General features: G+C 44.0%; 1 protein-coding gene across 3 annotated transcripts in view; it reads left to right on the top strand.

Annotated features, from left to right (window-relative positions):
• The first annotated feature begins 8,992 nt into the window (after nucleotides 1–8,992).
• The window catches only part of LOC115139719 (rho-related BTB domain-containing protein 2-like), a 112,062-nt gene continuing 106,093 nt past the window's right edge, over nucleotides 8,993–14,961 (top strand). The window contains exons 1-2 of one of the 3 annotated variants that reach the window (XM_029677413.2): nucleotides 8,993–9,182; nucleotides 9,989–10,107. The gene's annotated coding sequence lies outside the window, so the exon portion shown is untranslated. Of the gene's footprint in view, nucleotides 9,265–9,988; nucleotides 10,108–14,961 lie in introns of all 3 variants that reach the window. The other 2 variants (XM_029677416.2, XM_029677415.2) reach the window with 2 other exon arrangements.

Below are 14,961 nucleotides of genomic sequence, written 5' to 3'. Positions count from 1 at the left end.
GGTATCTGTACTGATGGCGCAAAAGCCATGACAGGGAGACCATAGTGGAGTGGTAATGCGCGTGCAAGCAGTTGCAAGGTCCCTGAACTCTCATGTATGTTCTGCATTATGCAATGATATGAGCAGCGACCATGTAACACTTTTACAACATACGGAAGTGCGCTGGTTATCAAGGGGCAAATTATTGACACGTTTTTCAAAATTGAGAGACGAGCTTAAAGTTTTCTTTACTGACCATTTTCACTTGTTTGACCGCTTGCATAAGGACGAGTTTCTCACATGACTGGCCTATCTGGGTGATGTTTTTTTCTTGCCTGTATGATCTGAACCTAGGATCTCCGCAACTATATTCAATGTACGTGAGAGCGAAATGCTTGTGCTAGCGAAATGCTTGTGCTTCTAGTTCCAACAATGCAGTAATAGCCAACGAGTAATCTAACCTAACAATTCCACAACTACTGCCTTATACACACAAGTGTAAAGGGATAAAGAATATGTACATAAAGATATATGAATGAGTGATGGTACAGAACAGCATAGGCAAGATGCAGTAGATGGTATCGAGTACAGTATATGAGATGAGTAATGTAGGGTATGTAAACAAAGTGGCATAGTTTAAAGTGGCTAGTGATACATGTATTACATAAAGATGCAGTAGATGATATAGAGTACATTATATACATATGAGATGAGGAATGTAGGGTATGTAAACATTATATTAAGTTGTTTAAAGTGGCTAGTGATACATGTTTTACATCAATTTCCATTATTAAAGTGGCTGCAGTTGAGTCAGTATGTTGGCAGCAGCCACTCAATGTTAGTGGTGGCTGTTTAACAGTCTGATGGCATTGAGATAGAAGCTGTTTTTCAGTCTCTCGGTCCCTGCTTTGATGCACCTGTACTGACCTCACCTTCTAGATGATAGCGGGGTGAACAGGCAGTGACTCGGGTGGTTGTTGTCCTTGATGATCTTTATGGCCTTCCTGTGACATCGGGTGGTGTAGGTGTCCTGGAGAGCAGGCATTTTGCCCCCGGTGATGCGTTGTGCAGACCTCACTACCCTCTGGAGAGCCTTACGGTTGTGGGCAGAGCAGTTGCTGTACCAGGCGGTGATACAGCCCGACAGGATGTTCTCGATTGTGCATCTGTAGAAGTTTGTGAGTGCTTTTGGTGACAAGCCAAATTACTTCAGCCTCCTGAGGTTGCGCCTTCTTCACAACGATGTCTGTGTGGGTGGACCAATTCAGTTTGTCTGTGATGTGTACGCCGAGGAACTTAAAACTTACTACCCTCTCCACTACTGTCCCTGTCGATGTGGATAGGGGGGTGCTCCCTCTGCTGTTTCCTGAAGTCCACAATCATCTCCTTTGTTTTGTTGATGTTGAGTGTGAGGTTATTTTCCTGACACCACACTCCGAGGGCCCTCACCTCCTCCCTGTAGGCTGTCTCGTTGTTGTTGGTAATCAAGCCTACCACTGTAGTGTCGTCCGCAAACTTGATGATTGAGTTGGAGGCGTACATGGCCACACAGTCGTGGGTGAACAGGGAGTACAGGAGAGGGCCCAGAACGCACCCTTGTGGGGCCCCAGTGTTGAGGATCAGCGGGGTGGAGATGTTGTTACCTACCCTCACCTGGGGGTGGCCCGTCAGGAAGTCCAGTACCCAGTTGCACAGGGCGGGGTCGAGACCCAGGGTCTCGAGCTTGATGACGAGATCGGAGGGTACTATGGTGTTAAATGCTGAGCTGTAGTCGATGAACAGCATTCTCACATAGGTATTCCTCTTGTCCAGATGGGTTAGGGCAGTGTGCAGTGTGGTTGCGATTGCGTCGTCTGTGTACCTAATGGGGAGGTAAGCAAATTGGAGTGGGTCTAGGGTGTCAGGTAGGGTGGAGGTGATATGGTCCTTGCATGTGTGAATAGCAGACTGGGATAAGGATTGATTGAATATGTCCGTAAACACACCAGCCAGCTGGTCTGCGCATGCTCTGAGGACGCGGCTGGGGATGCCGTCTAGGCCTACATCCTTGCGAGGGTTAGCACGTTTAAATGTTTTACTCACGTCGGCTGCAGTGAAGGAGAGTCCGCAGGTTTAGGTAGCGGGCCATGTCAGTGGCACTGTATTGCCCTCAAAGCGAACAAAACAGTTATTTAGTCTGTCTGGGAGCAAGACGTCCTGGTCCGCGACGGAGCTGGTTTTCTTTTTGTAATCCGTGATTGCCTGTAGACCCTGCCACATACCTCTTGTGTCTGAGCCATTGAATTGCGACTCCACTTTGTCTCTATACTGACGCTTAGCTTGTTTGATTGCCTTGGAATAGCTACACTGTTTGTATTCGGTCATATTTCCGGTCACCTTGCCCTGGTTAAAAGCAGTGGTTCGCACTTTCAGTTTTGTGCGAATGCTGCCATCAATCCACGGTTTCTGGTTTGGGAATGTTTTAATTGTTGCTGTGGGTATAACATCGCCGATGCACTTTCTAATGAACTCGCTCACCAAATCAGCGTATTCGTCAATGTTGTTGTTGGACGCAATGTTAACATATCCCAATCCACGTGATCGAAGCAGTCTTGAAGTGTGGAATCAGATTGGTCGGACCAGCGTTGAACAGACCTGAGCGCGGGAGCTTCTTGTTTTATTCTCTGTCTGTAGGCTGGAAGCAACAAAATGGAGTCGTGGTCAGCTTTTCCGAAAGGAGGGCGGGGGAGGGCCTTATATGCATCGTGGAAGTTAGAATGACAATGATCCAGGGTTTTACCAGCCCTGGTTGCGCAATCGATATGCTGATAGAATTTAGGGAGTCTTGTTTTCAGATAAGCCTTGTTAAAATCCCCAGCTACAATGAATGCAGCCTCAGGATATGTGGTTTCCAGTTTACATAGAGTAAAATAAAGTTCGTTCAGGGCCATCAATGTGTCTGCTTGGTGGGGAATATATACGGCTGTGATTATAATCGAAGAGAATTCCCTTGGTAGATAATCATCAAATCAAATTATTTATATAGCCCTTCGTACATCAGCTGATATCTCAAAGTGCTGTACAGAAACCCAGCCTAAAACCCCAAGCAATGCAGGTGTAGAAGCACGGTGGCTAGGAAAATCTCCCTAGAAAGGCCAAAAACTAGGAAGAAACCTAGAGAGGAACCAGGCTATGAGGTGTGGCCAGTCCTCTTCTGGCTGTGCCGGCTGGAGATTATAACAGAACATGGCACAAGATGTTCAAATGTTCATAAATGACCAGCATGGTCAAATAATAATAATCACAGTAGTTGTCGAGGGTGCAGCAAGTCAGCACCTCAGGTGCTGAACAGTTGAAACTGGAGCAGCAGCACGACCAGGTGGACTGGGGACAGCAAGGAATTCCTCATGCCAGGTAGTCCTGAGGCATGGTCATAGGGCTCAGGTCCTCCGAGAGAGAGAAAGAAAGAGAGAAAGAGAGAATTAGAGAGAGCATACTTAAATTTACACAGGACACCGGATGAGACGGGAGAAGTACTCCAGATATAACAAACTGACCCAAGCCCCCCGACACATAAACTACTGCAGCATAAATACTGGAGGCTGAGACAGGAGGGGTCAGGAGACACTGTGGCCCCATCCGATGATACCCCCAGACAGGGCCAAACAGGAAGGATATAACCCCACCCACTTTGCCAAAGCACTGCCCCCACACCACTAGAGGGATATCTTCAACCACCAACTTACCATCCTGAGACAAGGCCGAGTATAGCCCACAAAGATCTCCGCCACGGCACAAGCCAAGAGGGGGGCGCCAACCCAGACAGGAAGATCACATCAGTGACACATCATTTGGTTCTGTTATTGGATGAATCAAAGTGGTAACACAATCTGTTTCGTATAAATGAAGAAAATGTCTGACATATTTCAATTTGAATTTGTCTGTGCTTTTAAATGGTTGAATGCACAGTGATAGACATTTGGGTGACAACTAAACCGAAAATCAGACATTGTTTTTAATTGGTTGAACGCATAGTGATAACACATTGAAAACTAACTTTTGTCTGTCATTTTGAGTGGGTGATTTTATAGGCTGCAATCTCATTGATCAGCGTCTCAACCAAATATTGAAATGGCACGGTGTGCCTAGAGGGTAGCCATTAAACAATCAAAAGAACTAGCCAAGGTGAGGGTGGAAAGGAAAATGCCACTTGGTCGGTATAAAACTTTGAGTGGAACCAGACTCTACAGTAGGGGTGTCAATTTCATTTTCCATGGTGGGGGGGGGCATTTGGTCGTCAACGAGGTCCGGAGGGATGCACTGAGGATCCATTGGTCCGGATTGGACTTCCCGGGCTGTATGTTTGACACCACTGCTCTATCTGTCTGCATACCTTCCTGCCTGTATGCCCATCTGCCTGCCAGGGTACAATCGTGATAATATTTCAATCTGGTAATTTAGCAATGCATGCACTGAGCACACAGCCTGGCCTCAGAGCCATAGAAAACAAATGAACACAGGGGGACTGCTAGACATCAATAAAAGGTCAAAGCTTCAAACACACAGAGATGTCCATTAAGGGGATCCCTCATACTCTGTGTGGCTGTGGAGGGAAGGAAGCAAGCAAGCAGGGAAAGAGGGAGAAAGAGAGCAACGTGGCAGTCCCCCTTGTATCTGTGGAGTTTGAGAAGCTCCTGTTCAACGGCTTGTTGAACACATACTCATACACACAATCATGAGCATTCTCAGGTGTGCCCCTTTCAGTTTCACAGGAAGAACATGACATGCATGTGCAGCTATGCACCCAGAAACACATAGTGACAGAGACACTGAGTAGATAACCCCCAGAAAACATTTCAAATCTCTAGTTCCTCTCTGAGCTTCACAAGTCTTAATCCCACCAGTTTGGTGAGATGAGAGAGAGGGGGGAGAGGAGATAAAGGAGAAAGTATAGGGAGAGAGCGAGAGTCTCAACGTGAAATAGGAATCTTCAGTCAGCTCATGCAACCATGTCAGGGCAGTGGCAGCGGTACTGGTCCCTGTTTCCATGGCAACCCCAAAGTACCGTTGAAGTAGTGACACGACTGGGAGTGCTATGCTGAGCGGCATTGAGCCGCACGTGCCAAAACCTGGCTCCTCTCATGAGCGTGGCTATTCATAGCACTCTGCACCGAGCCAGGACTGGGCTCAGATGCTGGGTCCTGACGAGGGTGGTTGATACCCCCCTCTCTGGAGCCCAGACGAGGGCCCAGGCGGTGGTGTGGCAGTGGGCAGGTGTACGAAGGGACACGGCGTGGACCTGATCTCTATCTCGCTCTGATCCTGCTCCAGACTCTGGGAGTGACACCTGCTCTCCGTACTGCCCTACAGAGACAGAATGTATTATGTCTAGTCACAGAGCTTATGACCCAAATCTTATGAGCTTTCAATCACAAAGGGGGACCTCAGGCTCTGGATTGCATCCAGGATCACCTTTGATCCTGTATAATAAATTGTATTTGTGTATTTGTAGTGACTCTCTTACACACTGACCTACTAGCTTATTCATCTCCAATCAATTGGTGTGTCACACACATGGGCAAAATGATCTAATTCAGCTGAACAGTGAACAACGGGCACCCAGTCCCCCTAGCACACAGGTCTGGCTGGCTGGCTGGCTGCTACCCAGTGTGCTAGGGTACGTATGGTCAGTGGGGTGGGCCGAGTGAGTGCCTCCCTTTTGTAAGCGATTGTTCAAGCTCAATTGGCACTTCTGTAAAGTTGCTTTGTCAGAGGGATCAGCAGACAGAATGGGTTGGGCTCTGTGGCACAGAAAGAGTTTCTGAGTGAAATCAATCTGGGTGGGATTAGTACCACCATTTCATGATTGTGGCATGAGCCACCCCAGCTTTGTTAGATTTAGCCGATGTAGGCCTTTCCCACCCCTGGAATCAGCAGTTTGCCTCCACACAGGAGAGGGAGACAGTGGGGTTAGCTGTTTGGAGAATTTTTTAAATTCAAAGATAAGTGTCATATAGGCAGCGAAACAAGGACGAACGCCGGTGTTGAAGCTCAACTGTGACTTGGAGAAATACCCATCAAACCTAGCGGTCAAACACGGAAATGGTTCCAATAATTTTTCACATTGTGAATTTTACAAACACTTCAAACTAAGTATGTGTTTGGTGTTGGCTTACCTCGGACAAGGTGAATTTGATCAGTATATTTGCCTCAATTTGCTCTCAAATTTCAAATGCTAATTTACAACGAAGACCTCAGTAAGACAAATCCCTGCAGGAAGCTCCTGCACGTCATCTCTAGCCGACACTGTCATTTACCGTTCACCAGCACGATCTGAGACCTGTGCCCAGTCCATGATGAATCAATGTGCAGTATTGAAATGAATTGAACAAAGTGTTGATCCTCTTCCATCCCCTTAGCTAGCCACTGACTACACTTTAGCTAGATAGTTAGCATAGCAGTAGATCAACAAATCATTTTGTATTACTTAGCCTGTACAGTATGTCGACTTTGGTGTCTAATTCAGACCTTATGGCATCTTTCAAGGATGAGCAGAAGAACATTTAAAGGAGAGAAGACCACTATGTCTGGCCATGTGTAAAAGTGCAGCTATAGTGAGGGGCAATGTCATTTCTAACCAGGACTGCAGTGCAGGAGAAATATTAGCCCGCGCAGAAAAGCACAAGATTGAACTTCACTCAACTTTCTAGAATTATCAGTGTTAGTTAACACACACATGGGTGTCACATGCCCATTATTTTAGAGGGGGCATTAGTACTTAGTACTTAGAGGGGGCACTAAGTCCTGGTTGGAGAATTTTGCATTTTCCAAACACCTGAAACATATTTTTCCAGCAATCTATAGCCATAATCATTATGCCTAATTCTATGTAAAAAAAAATATACAGTACCATGCAAAAGTTTGGACACACCTACTCATTCAAGGGTTTTTCTCTACATTGTTGAATAATAGTGAAGACATCAAAACTATGAAATAACACATATGGAAGGAATCATGTAGTAACCAAAGAAGGTTTAAACAAATCAAAATATATTTTAAATGTAAGATTAATCAAAGTAGCCATCCATTGCCTTGATGACAGCTTTGCACACTCTTGGCATTCTCTCAACCAGCTTCATGTGGTAGTCACCTGGAATGCATTTCAATGAACAGGTGTGCCTTCTTAAAAGTAAATTTGTGAAATTTCTTTCCTTAAATTAAGACTATTTCAGTGGGTCACATATACACACTAAGGAAGTGTTTAACGTAACCCTGTTGGTGTTAAAATTCTGATCTCAAATTTGCTGTGTATGCCAACTTCATAAAATTGCTAGGTGGCTAGTAATTACAGAGAAACAACAAAACCTGTCAGTTTATTTATTAATCAAAAAGGAATTAATAGACTACATACTGTAGCTTGATCAACTGAATTTATTAACACAAATCCTGTGAGGACTGCACATCAACGGCATCTAAAATCAAACCAAACGCTGTGCTTCACTGTGACTGGAACGAATTGCAAAAATCGCTGAAGATGGAGACTTTTATCTCCCTCACCAACTTCAAACATCTGCTATCTGAGCAGCTAACCGATCGCTGCCGCTGTACATAGTCTATCGGTAAATAGCCCACCCATTTTTACCTACCTCATGCCCAAACTGTTTTTATTTATTTTATTTTATGCTCTTTTGCACACCAATATCTCTACCTGTACATGACCATCTGATCATTTATCACTCCAGTGTTAATCTGCAAAATTGTAATTATTCGCCTACCTCCTCATGCCTTTTGCACACAATGTATATATACTCTCCTTTTTTCTACTGTATTATTGACTTGTTAATTGTTTACTCCATGTGTAACTCTGTGTTGTCTGTTCACACTGCTATGCTTTATCTTGGCCAGGTCGCAGTTGCAAATGAGAACTTGTTCTCAACTAGCCTACCTGGTTAAATAAAGGTGAAATAAAAAATAAAAATAAAATTCACTATACACTCTTTTTCCTCCTCCACTGACGATACTGCACACACTTGAGTATCTAACAATCTGCCCAGCATTTCTTTGCTCTGTTCACATTGGAAGGAACCCCTTATAATCATGATAAAACGTGGGCATGTCTTCACTGCACACACACACACACACACACACATACACATATACACACACACACATGGGCTGAGCAAGGAAGAGAGATACATTATACTCAGGATGCATACTAGGCCAAATATATTTATCCAGAGGTAAAGAATATGACAGAGATGCCGTGAATTTGATTAAGCATAGTCACTATAAAGATGTCATCAAGTTCGGCAATTGGCATAGTTGGTAGGCTATAGCTTGAGCATTTAGATCAGGTTTAATTCACCTCTCTCTCCAACAACCAACCACAAATGCAACAGGGTACGACTGTATTACTACCATCCCTAAAAATGGGAGTCGTTGTACCAAAGGAGGGAATGCAGGCGACAAGTTTAGGTCTGCATATTATGCCCATAGAAACGCATTGGGTTTATTCTGGACGGATTTTGGCTAGAGTGAGCCTGCTCGCTTCGCCTCTTCCTCTCTGCTGAAACTAGCGAGCGAAACAGTGCACCCCTGTCTTACTATATGTAGCCCATCTATGTGATGCTGCCTGGACAGAAATAGTATGGCATTCCAGAGGATGCTCTTTTTGTCCAGACAGCATCAGATACATAGTCTACATATACTGAGACAGAGAGGCGCTGTTTCGCTCGCTCGGACGCTTTAACTGAGATTTATGCGTCTTTCTGTCCGCGCGCGTCTCGGTCAAATAACTGATAAATATTAAAATATTTAATTTCGACGGGCAACACGGTACGGTAGGGCGAGCCAGGCCCATAACGCCGGACCAGACAGCCAGTTATCGGTTGGAGCACGTCTCTAGAGTCAACGGATGGGCGAGTATTAACCCTGCTGTATAATTCATTGCGGCCAGCAGATCGAACAAATGGCTAAAACGAACGAGTCACTCAGCAAAACGAATCATGACTCTCGAGTCAGTAGAAAGAGTCGTTCAAAAAGAACCAATCGTTCGCGAACTGGCGCCGGGCTGTCGTCACCGTCACGGCTCTCGTTGATAGGCACTGGCGTTTGTGTCGCTGGATGGGCTGGAGGAAACTGGGTTCATTTACAGCATGTGGCAACAGAGAGCGAGAGACAGGACGGAGAGACCACAGAGACTCCAGGAACTTCGGGCCAATTTGGTGAGGATACACCGCAGTCTTGCAACGCATGCACTATCGCGTTGAATGGGGTGTGATTGGAGGTGAAACAAAGACTTGAGATGTAATTTATTTTTTTGTCTCAAAATGTGACTACATCATTGACAAATAAATACTGGTATAGCCTTTATTTATGTAAAAGCGAATCACGTTGTGGATACCACGTGTGTTTTCGTCATAGGCTTAATTGCAAACACATTTGCGCGTAGGCAGTAGTTCGATTTGGAACGTAAGTAAAGGACCAGTCACTGGTTAGAATAGATAATAGGCGAATAAGAAATATCCGCAAAATTATATGTAGTCTACAGCGTTGTCTTGGTGGAGGCAAGAGAATGAATTAGACAAGGAAAGTCGGGCGCAAGCTTCTACAAAGCCCATGTTTAGGTTTGAAAGAAACAAAAGGAAAGTGGAAAAACTCGCATCAGCACCAGTAAACACCCAGACAGAGAGGCAGACGAAAGAGACAGATTTGACAGCCCTGATAGCGACTGTTATTGGATGACACTTTCATAATTTTAAGACTATATCCGGAAAATACAAGTTTGTCTGCACTTTTTTTGCAATATGCAATAGGCTCCATGTAATTGCATTCCTTCTGGCGTCTGAAAAGTCTGGAGTGTAGTATCAGAGCGTAGTGGTCTCAGCAAAACCACTTCAAAAGGCATCTAAAGACAGGGGTCAAGTCTCACCAAGAAGGAAAACTTGCCAGTAGAAATGAAGTGTTCACAAATGTCGTATCATACAGGATTGTAGTTTACTGAATAGTTATTGTGTGTTGTGCCTTGCAGCTACATGGAAAGAGAAATAGACGAGCGCTGTCCAAAATAACTTAAATACAGGGAAAGCGAGGACTGTGAAGTGGACCACGCAGAACAGTAAAGATTCCAGAGGCGAATGACCATTGAAGGTAAGCACCTGGTTGAGTGCCGTAATTATAGAATTTAGCCTAGGTCTTATCACAAGAATAAACAATGCAGCAAAAACGTAACAGAAGTAACTGACCACGCTTGCATTGGATTGCATAACCGTATAAGCATGTTGAATACACCTATATTTTGCTGTTACTTGCAACCTACCTTAGGCTATTACATGAATAATTAAACACAACTTTTTTTAAATGTTGTTTTGTGTACCAATTAGCGAGGCCTACTTTATAATTATTCACCACTGTATGACAATATCTATGATATGTGGGTCCTTTAACACCCCCCCCCCAAATTGTAAATGATGGTAAAAAAGAAATACACTTTCTGTCAAAGAGACAGAAAGTAGGCCTAAATGGTTTAAATTCCCCCAAATACAATTGTAAAATGTGATATTTCAACATATGCATTTGTGTAAGTTTTTCGTGTTTTAAACAGATCCTTTTTTAATTTCTTATAAATGTCATCCATGGCCGCTTGTTATGAACATTTGTCTGTTATTCATTCAAAGAGTTGTGTTTCTGTTACACTCCGAGGCTGAGAAACTGACGATTGAGCTAATCTGACATACCAGTGCGACCTAAAATGGCCAATGATATGGGCGATATGGGCGCTGGTGCCATCAGACTTTTAGCTCTGTCTTTGGAACTCTATGGGCTATCTACTCGGTTCCAATTGCATCTGAATAGATGAGACTCTTGTCTTGTTATACTGACATTGACTGGGAGCTAAATATGTATTTGAATTATTATATATATATATTTTTTGTTTGTTTGTTATCGTGGCTGCCAAGCCCCCCAGATCTGGGATGGCTCCATATTTCTGTTTTCAGATTTTGTTTTGTCAACAACTTGTTGCTTGACTTAGTCCTAAAGTTTCAGAAGGATAAAAAACAGTTTTTTTGAAATGGACATTTTTGACCACTTGGTCAAATATTTAGGAGCATGTGTGACCAAAATCTCTCTCTCTCACCCTCTCTCTATCTCTCTCTCTCTCACCCTGTCTCTCTCCCTGTCTCTCTCTCCCTGTCTCCCTGTCTGATTTTCCACTTCATTAGATGTGAATGGTGGGATGTTCAGATAGTGTTGACATCGGTTCCTCTGCTCTGTTTTTGTATCAGCTGTGGAATTTGAACCTCTCTTCCTTGGGTGAGGCCTTTCCTGCTCTGTGGAATATGTTAGTCTCCTGAGGGGGCTGGGAGTGTGTATTGATAAACGGGGCTTTCCAGTGGAGTTGATCACCAAACATTCCAGGCTGCTGAATGGAGGGTTAGCGGGCCAGCTCCGTGCAGACGGGAACCATATAAGACGCTGTTTGTCTGTGTGTTGAGCAATAGCATGCACACACACACCCTCCGACCCCCCCACTGTTCAACTCTGCATACCCCGACCAATGCATGGGGCAGGAGGACGTAGGGAGGGCTGTGTGTGTGTGCATTCTACTCTCTATCAAGGGACAGAGAGCTGCCAAAACCAAGGGATGTTTCATAACAGTCTGATTCAGTCTTGGAAAGTTACATGCAAAGACAAAGGAAGACACACACAAAGACTGCATAGTGCACACATGTGGAAACTCTCTCACACATACATACCCCTTGTCACCTTGGCAATCATACACTCACAGAGAGACTCACAAAGATACGCCAGATCAAAGTTCTTCTCTCTAAACCACATGATGTTTGTCACTCTGCTGCAGTAATGTCGTCTCAGGGAGAGGGAGAGAATGAGAGAAGGCGGTGGAAGAGAAGCAGGTGATTGTGAGAGAGTGAGGGATGGCAGTCATACAGTTTCTGTTCTATTCTTTCTCTCTTTGTTTGGCTGCCACCCGGTTTTGTTTTTTAAACAGGGTGTCCGTGTGCAAAGAATGTGTGCGCGGCCTGCGTGTGTGTGTGTGTGTGTGTGTGTGCGTGTGTGTGTGTGTGTGTTTGTATGGTGGCAGAGAGGAGAACTGGAGCCGTGATAGTGTTTGCCCAGAGAGGAAAGAAAGAGCACAGATCCTAAGGAAGAGAGAAAGGACATGTTTGGGTTTCTGGGGTAACATGGCCAGGGGAACAACAGAGAACAGAGAGTAACACACAACCAGACACTGAGACAAGAGGGCTAGATATTGGGAAAGCCTTTGTTTTGCCAGTACAATATATTGTGTGAGTTGGGAGTCAGGCACTAGGTCAGTTACAACACCTTGTGCAAAAACATAGAAAACCCGATGCTCTGCATAACAGACAGACAGACAGACAGACAGACAGACAGACAGACAGACAGAGTAATCTACTTGCCATGTCTCTTACAGTAGTAGGCCGCTAGCTTTCTAGTTCTTTCCAGCATCCTCTGCTCTTCGGGGTGAATCCTAACTTCCACTTAAGTAGAATCTTCACTCAGTCTCCCATTGATAATAATGCATGACTAAGTGAAAATTCGTAGAAAGACTTCAGTGGAAGTTTGGATTAGCCCCTTAAAACGTAGAGCCTCTTAGGGATCCATTGGACATCTGAATTTCATTAATCAGGACACTCAAGTTACTTTGTATGTGTCAGAGGTCTGAAGCTACTGCAGCTGCTACTTCACAACTTTTGTGCATAGTTATGTAATAACACATCTGCAAAGCACTGCCTTTCCAATAGATACATATTTTTTGATTTGAATATTTTATTGTAGTAAAAACAAATATACCGTTTGTAATAATATACAATTATATATTTACACACACATCAAATTCATGTACTGTATATCATGCATGAAAGCTTACATTCATGTTAATCACATACAGTTGAAGTCGGAAGTTTACATACACTTAGGTTGGAGTCATTAAAACTCGTTTTTCAACCACTCCACAAATTTCTTGTTGACAAACTATAGTTTTGGTTAGGACATCTACTTTGTGCATGACACAAGTAATTTTTCCAACAATATTTTACAGGCAAATTATTTCACTTATAATTCACTGTATCACAATTCCAGTGGGTCAGAAGTTTACATACACTAAGTTGACTGTGCCTTTAAACAGCTTAGAACATTCCAGAAACTGATGTCATGTCTTTAGAAGCTTCTGATAGGCTAATTGACATAATTTGAGTCAATTGGAGGTGTACCTGTGGATGCATTTCAAGGCCTACCTTCAAACTCATTGCCTCTTTGCTTGACATGGGAAAATCAAAAGAAATCAGTCAAGACCTCAGAAAAGTCTAGTTCATCATTGGGAGCAATTTCTAAAGGTATCATCTGAACAAATAATAGAATGCAAGTATAAACACCATGTGACCACGCAGCCATCATACCGCTCAGAAAGGAGACACGTTCTGTCTCCTAGAGATGAACGTACTTTGGTGCGAACAACAGCAAAGGACCTTGTGAAGATGCTGGAGGAAACGGGTACAAAAGTATCTATATCCACTGGTGCACGTCACTAAATAAATGGAATCATGAAGAGGGAAAATGATGTGGATATATTGAAGCAACATCTCAAGACATCAGTCAGGAAGTTAGAGCTTGGTCGCAAATGGGTCTTCCAAATGGACAATGACCCCAAGCATACTTCCAAAGTGGTGGTTTCAAGATCGCTTAAGGACAACAAGGTCAAAGTATTGGAGTGGTCATCACAAAGCCCTGACCTCAATCCCATAGAACATTTGTGGGCAGAACTGAAAAAGTGTGTGCGAGCAAGGAGGCCTACAAACCTGACTAGGTTACACCAGCTCTGTCAGGAGGAATGGGCCAAAATTCACCCAACGTATTGTGGGAAGCTTGTGGAAGGCTACGAGAAACATTAGACCCAAGTTAAACTATTTTAAGGCAATGCTACCAAATACTAATTGAATGTATGTAAACTTCTGACACACTGGGAATGTGATGAAAGAAATAAAGGCTGAAATAAATCATTCTCTCTACTATTATTCTGACATTTCACATTCTTAAAATAAAGTGGTGATACTAACTGACCTAAGACAGGGAATTTTTACTAGGATTAAATGTCAGGAATTGTGAAAAACGTGAGTTTAAATGTATTTGGCTAAGGTGTATGTAAACTTCCGACTTCAACTGTATGCTCACAAGCACACAGAAACATATTCAAGCCCTCTGTATAGTGCATACATACACAGAAACTCACAATAGTACTCAGAATCTCTGACACACACACACACACACACACACACAGACAGACAGAGGACAAGAGAGGGGCAGCAGTAGAGATAAGCCCAGCTGGTGTTCCCAGAGGGGGGGCTCTCTCTCTGACCTCTCCCCCGCTCTGAGAGCCCTAGGTTGGGCTAGGGACAGGGCCTGAGTGGATGTCCAGTCTGGGTCCCAGGTCCAGGGTGACGTAACAGATAAGCCTGCCTGTTGCTCAACTCTCAACTGACACACTATGAGGTAAGAGCTCAGCGCTTCTGGGCCAAAGGTTCAGCACAGCTATGTGTGTCTTGTTTCTTCTATGGGTATTTTGGCTTCCGACACTGGGTTGTAGCATTGTTACATCAGCCAGACCTGGTGAAGCCATTCCTGATGATACTTACATGCGGCCTAACCTTGCCTTGGACTTGAGTGTCCAAGACAGTGTCCAAGACATATTGAGTGTTCAAGACATTCACCTTCCTCTTTTGGCAATTCAAAGGTACACCATATACACTTACCCAGTTCCTAATGACATTATCCCTCTGCATTTGTAATGCTCTCACAGTGTGAACACTAAGAAGTGGTGAAAAATATCTGCTTTATGTGTTGGATATTGATGCCTGTAGGTTCTAGTATGCTAGATACTAGATATTATTGCAATTGGGCAGTGGTGGGCAGTGTCCTCAAATGCCCTTACTATACATTGAGGGCCATTCACTCTTGTTCCCTTCA

The sequence above is a fragment of the Oncorhynchus nerka genome, linkage group LG13 (genome assembly GCF_034236695.1).
Source record: "Oncorhynchus nerka isolate Pitt River linkage group LG13, Oner_Uvic_2.0, whole genome shotgun sequence".
In the NCBI taxonomy this organism is placed as follows: domain Eukaryota; kingdom Metazoa; phylum Chordata; class Actinopteri; order Salmoniformes; family Salmonidae; genus Oncorhynchus; species Oncorhynchus nerka.
The sequence above is the reverse complement of the archived record's forward strand: the minus strand, read 5'-3'. Positions and strand labels throughout refer to the sequence as shown.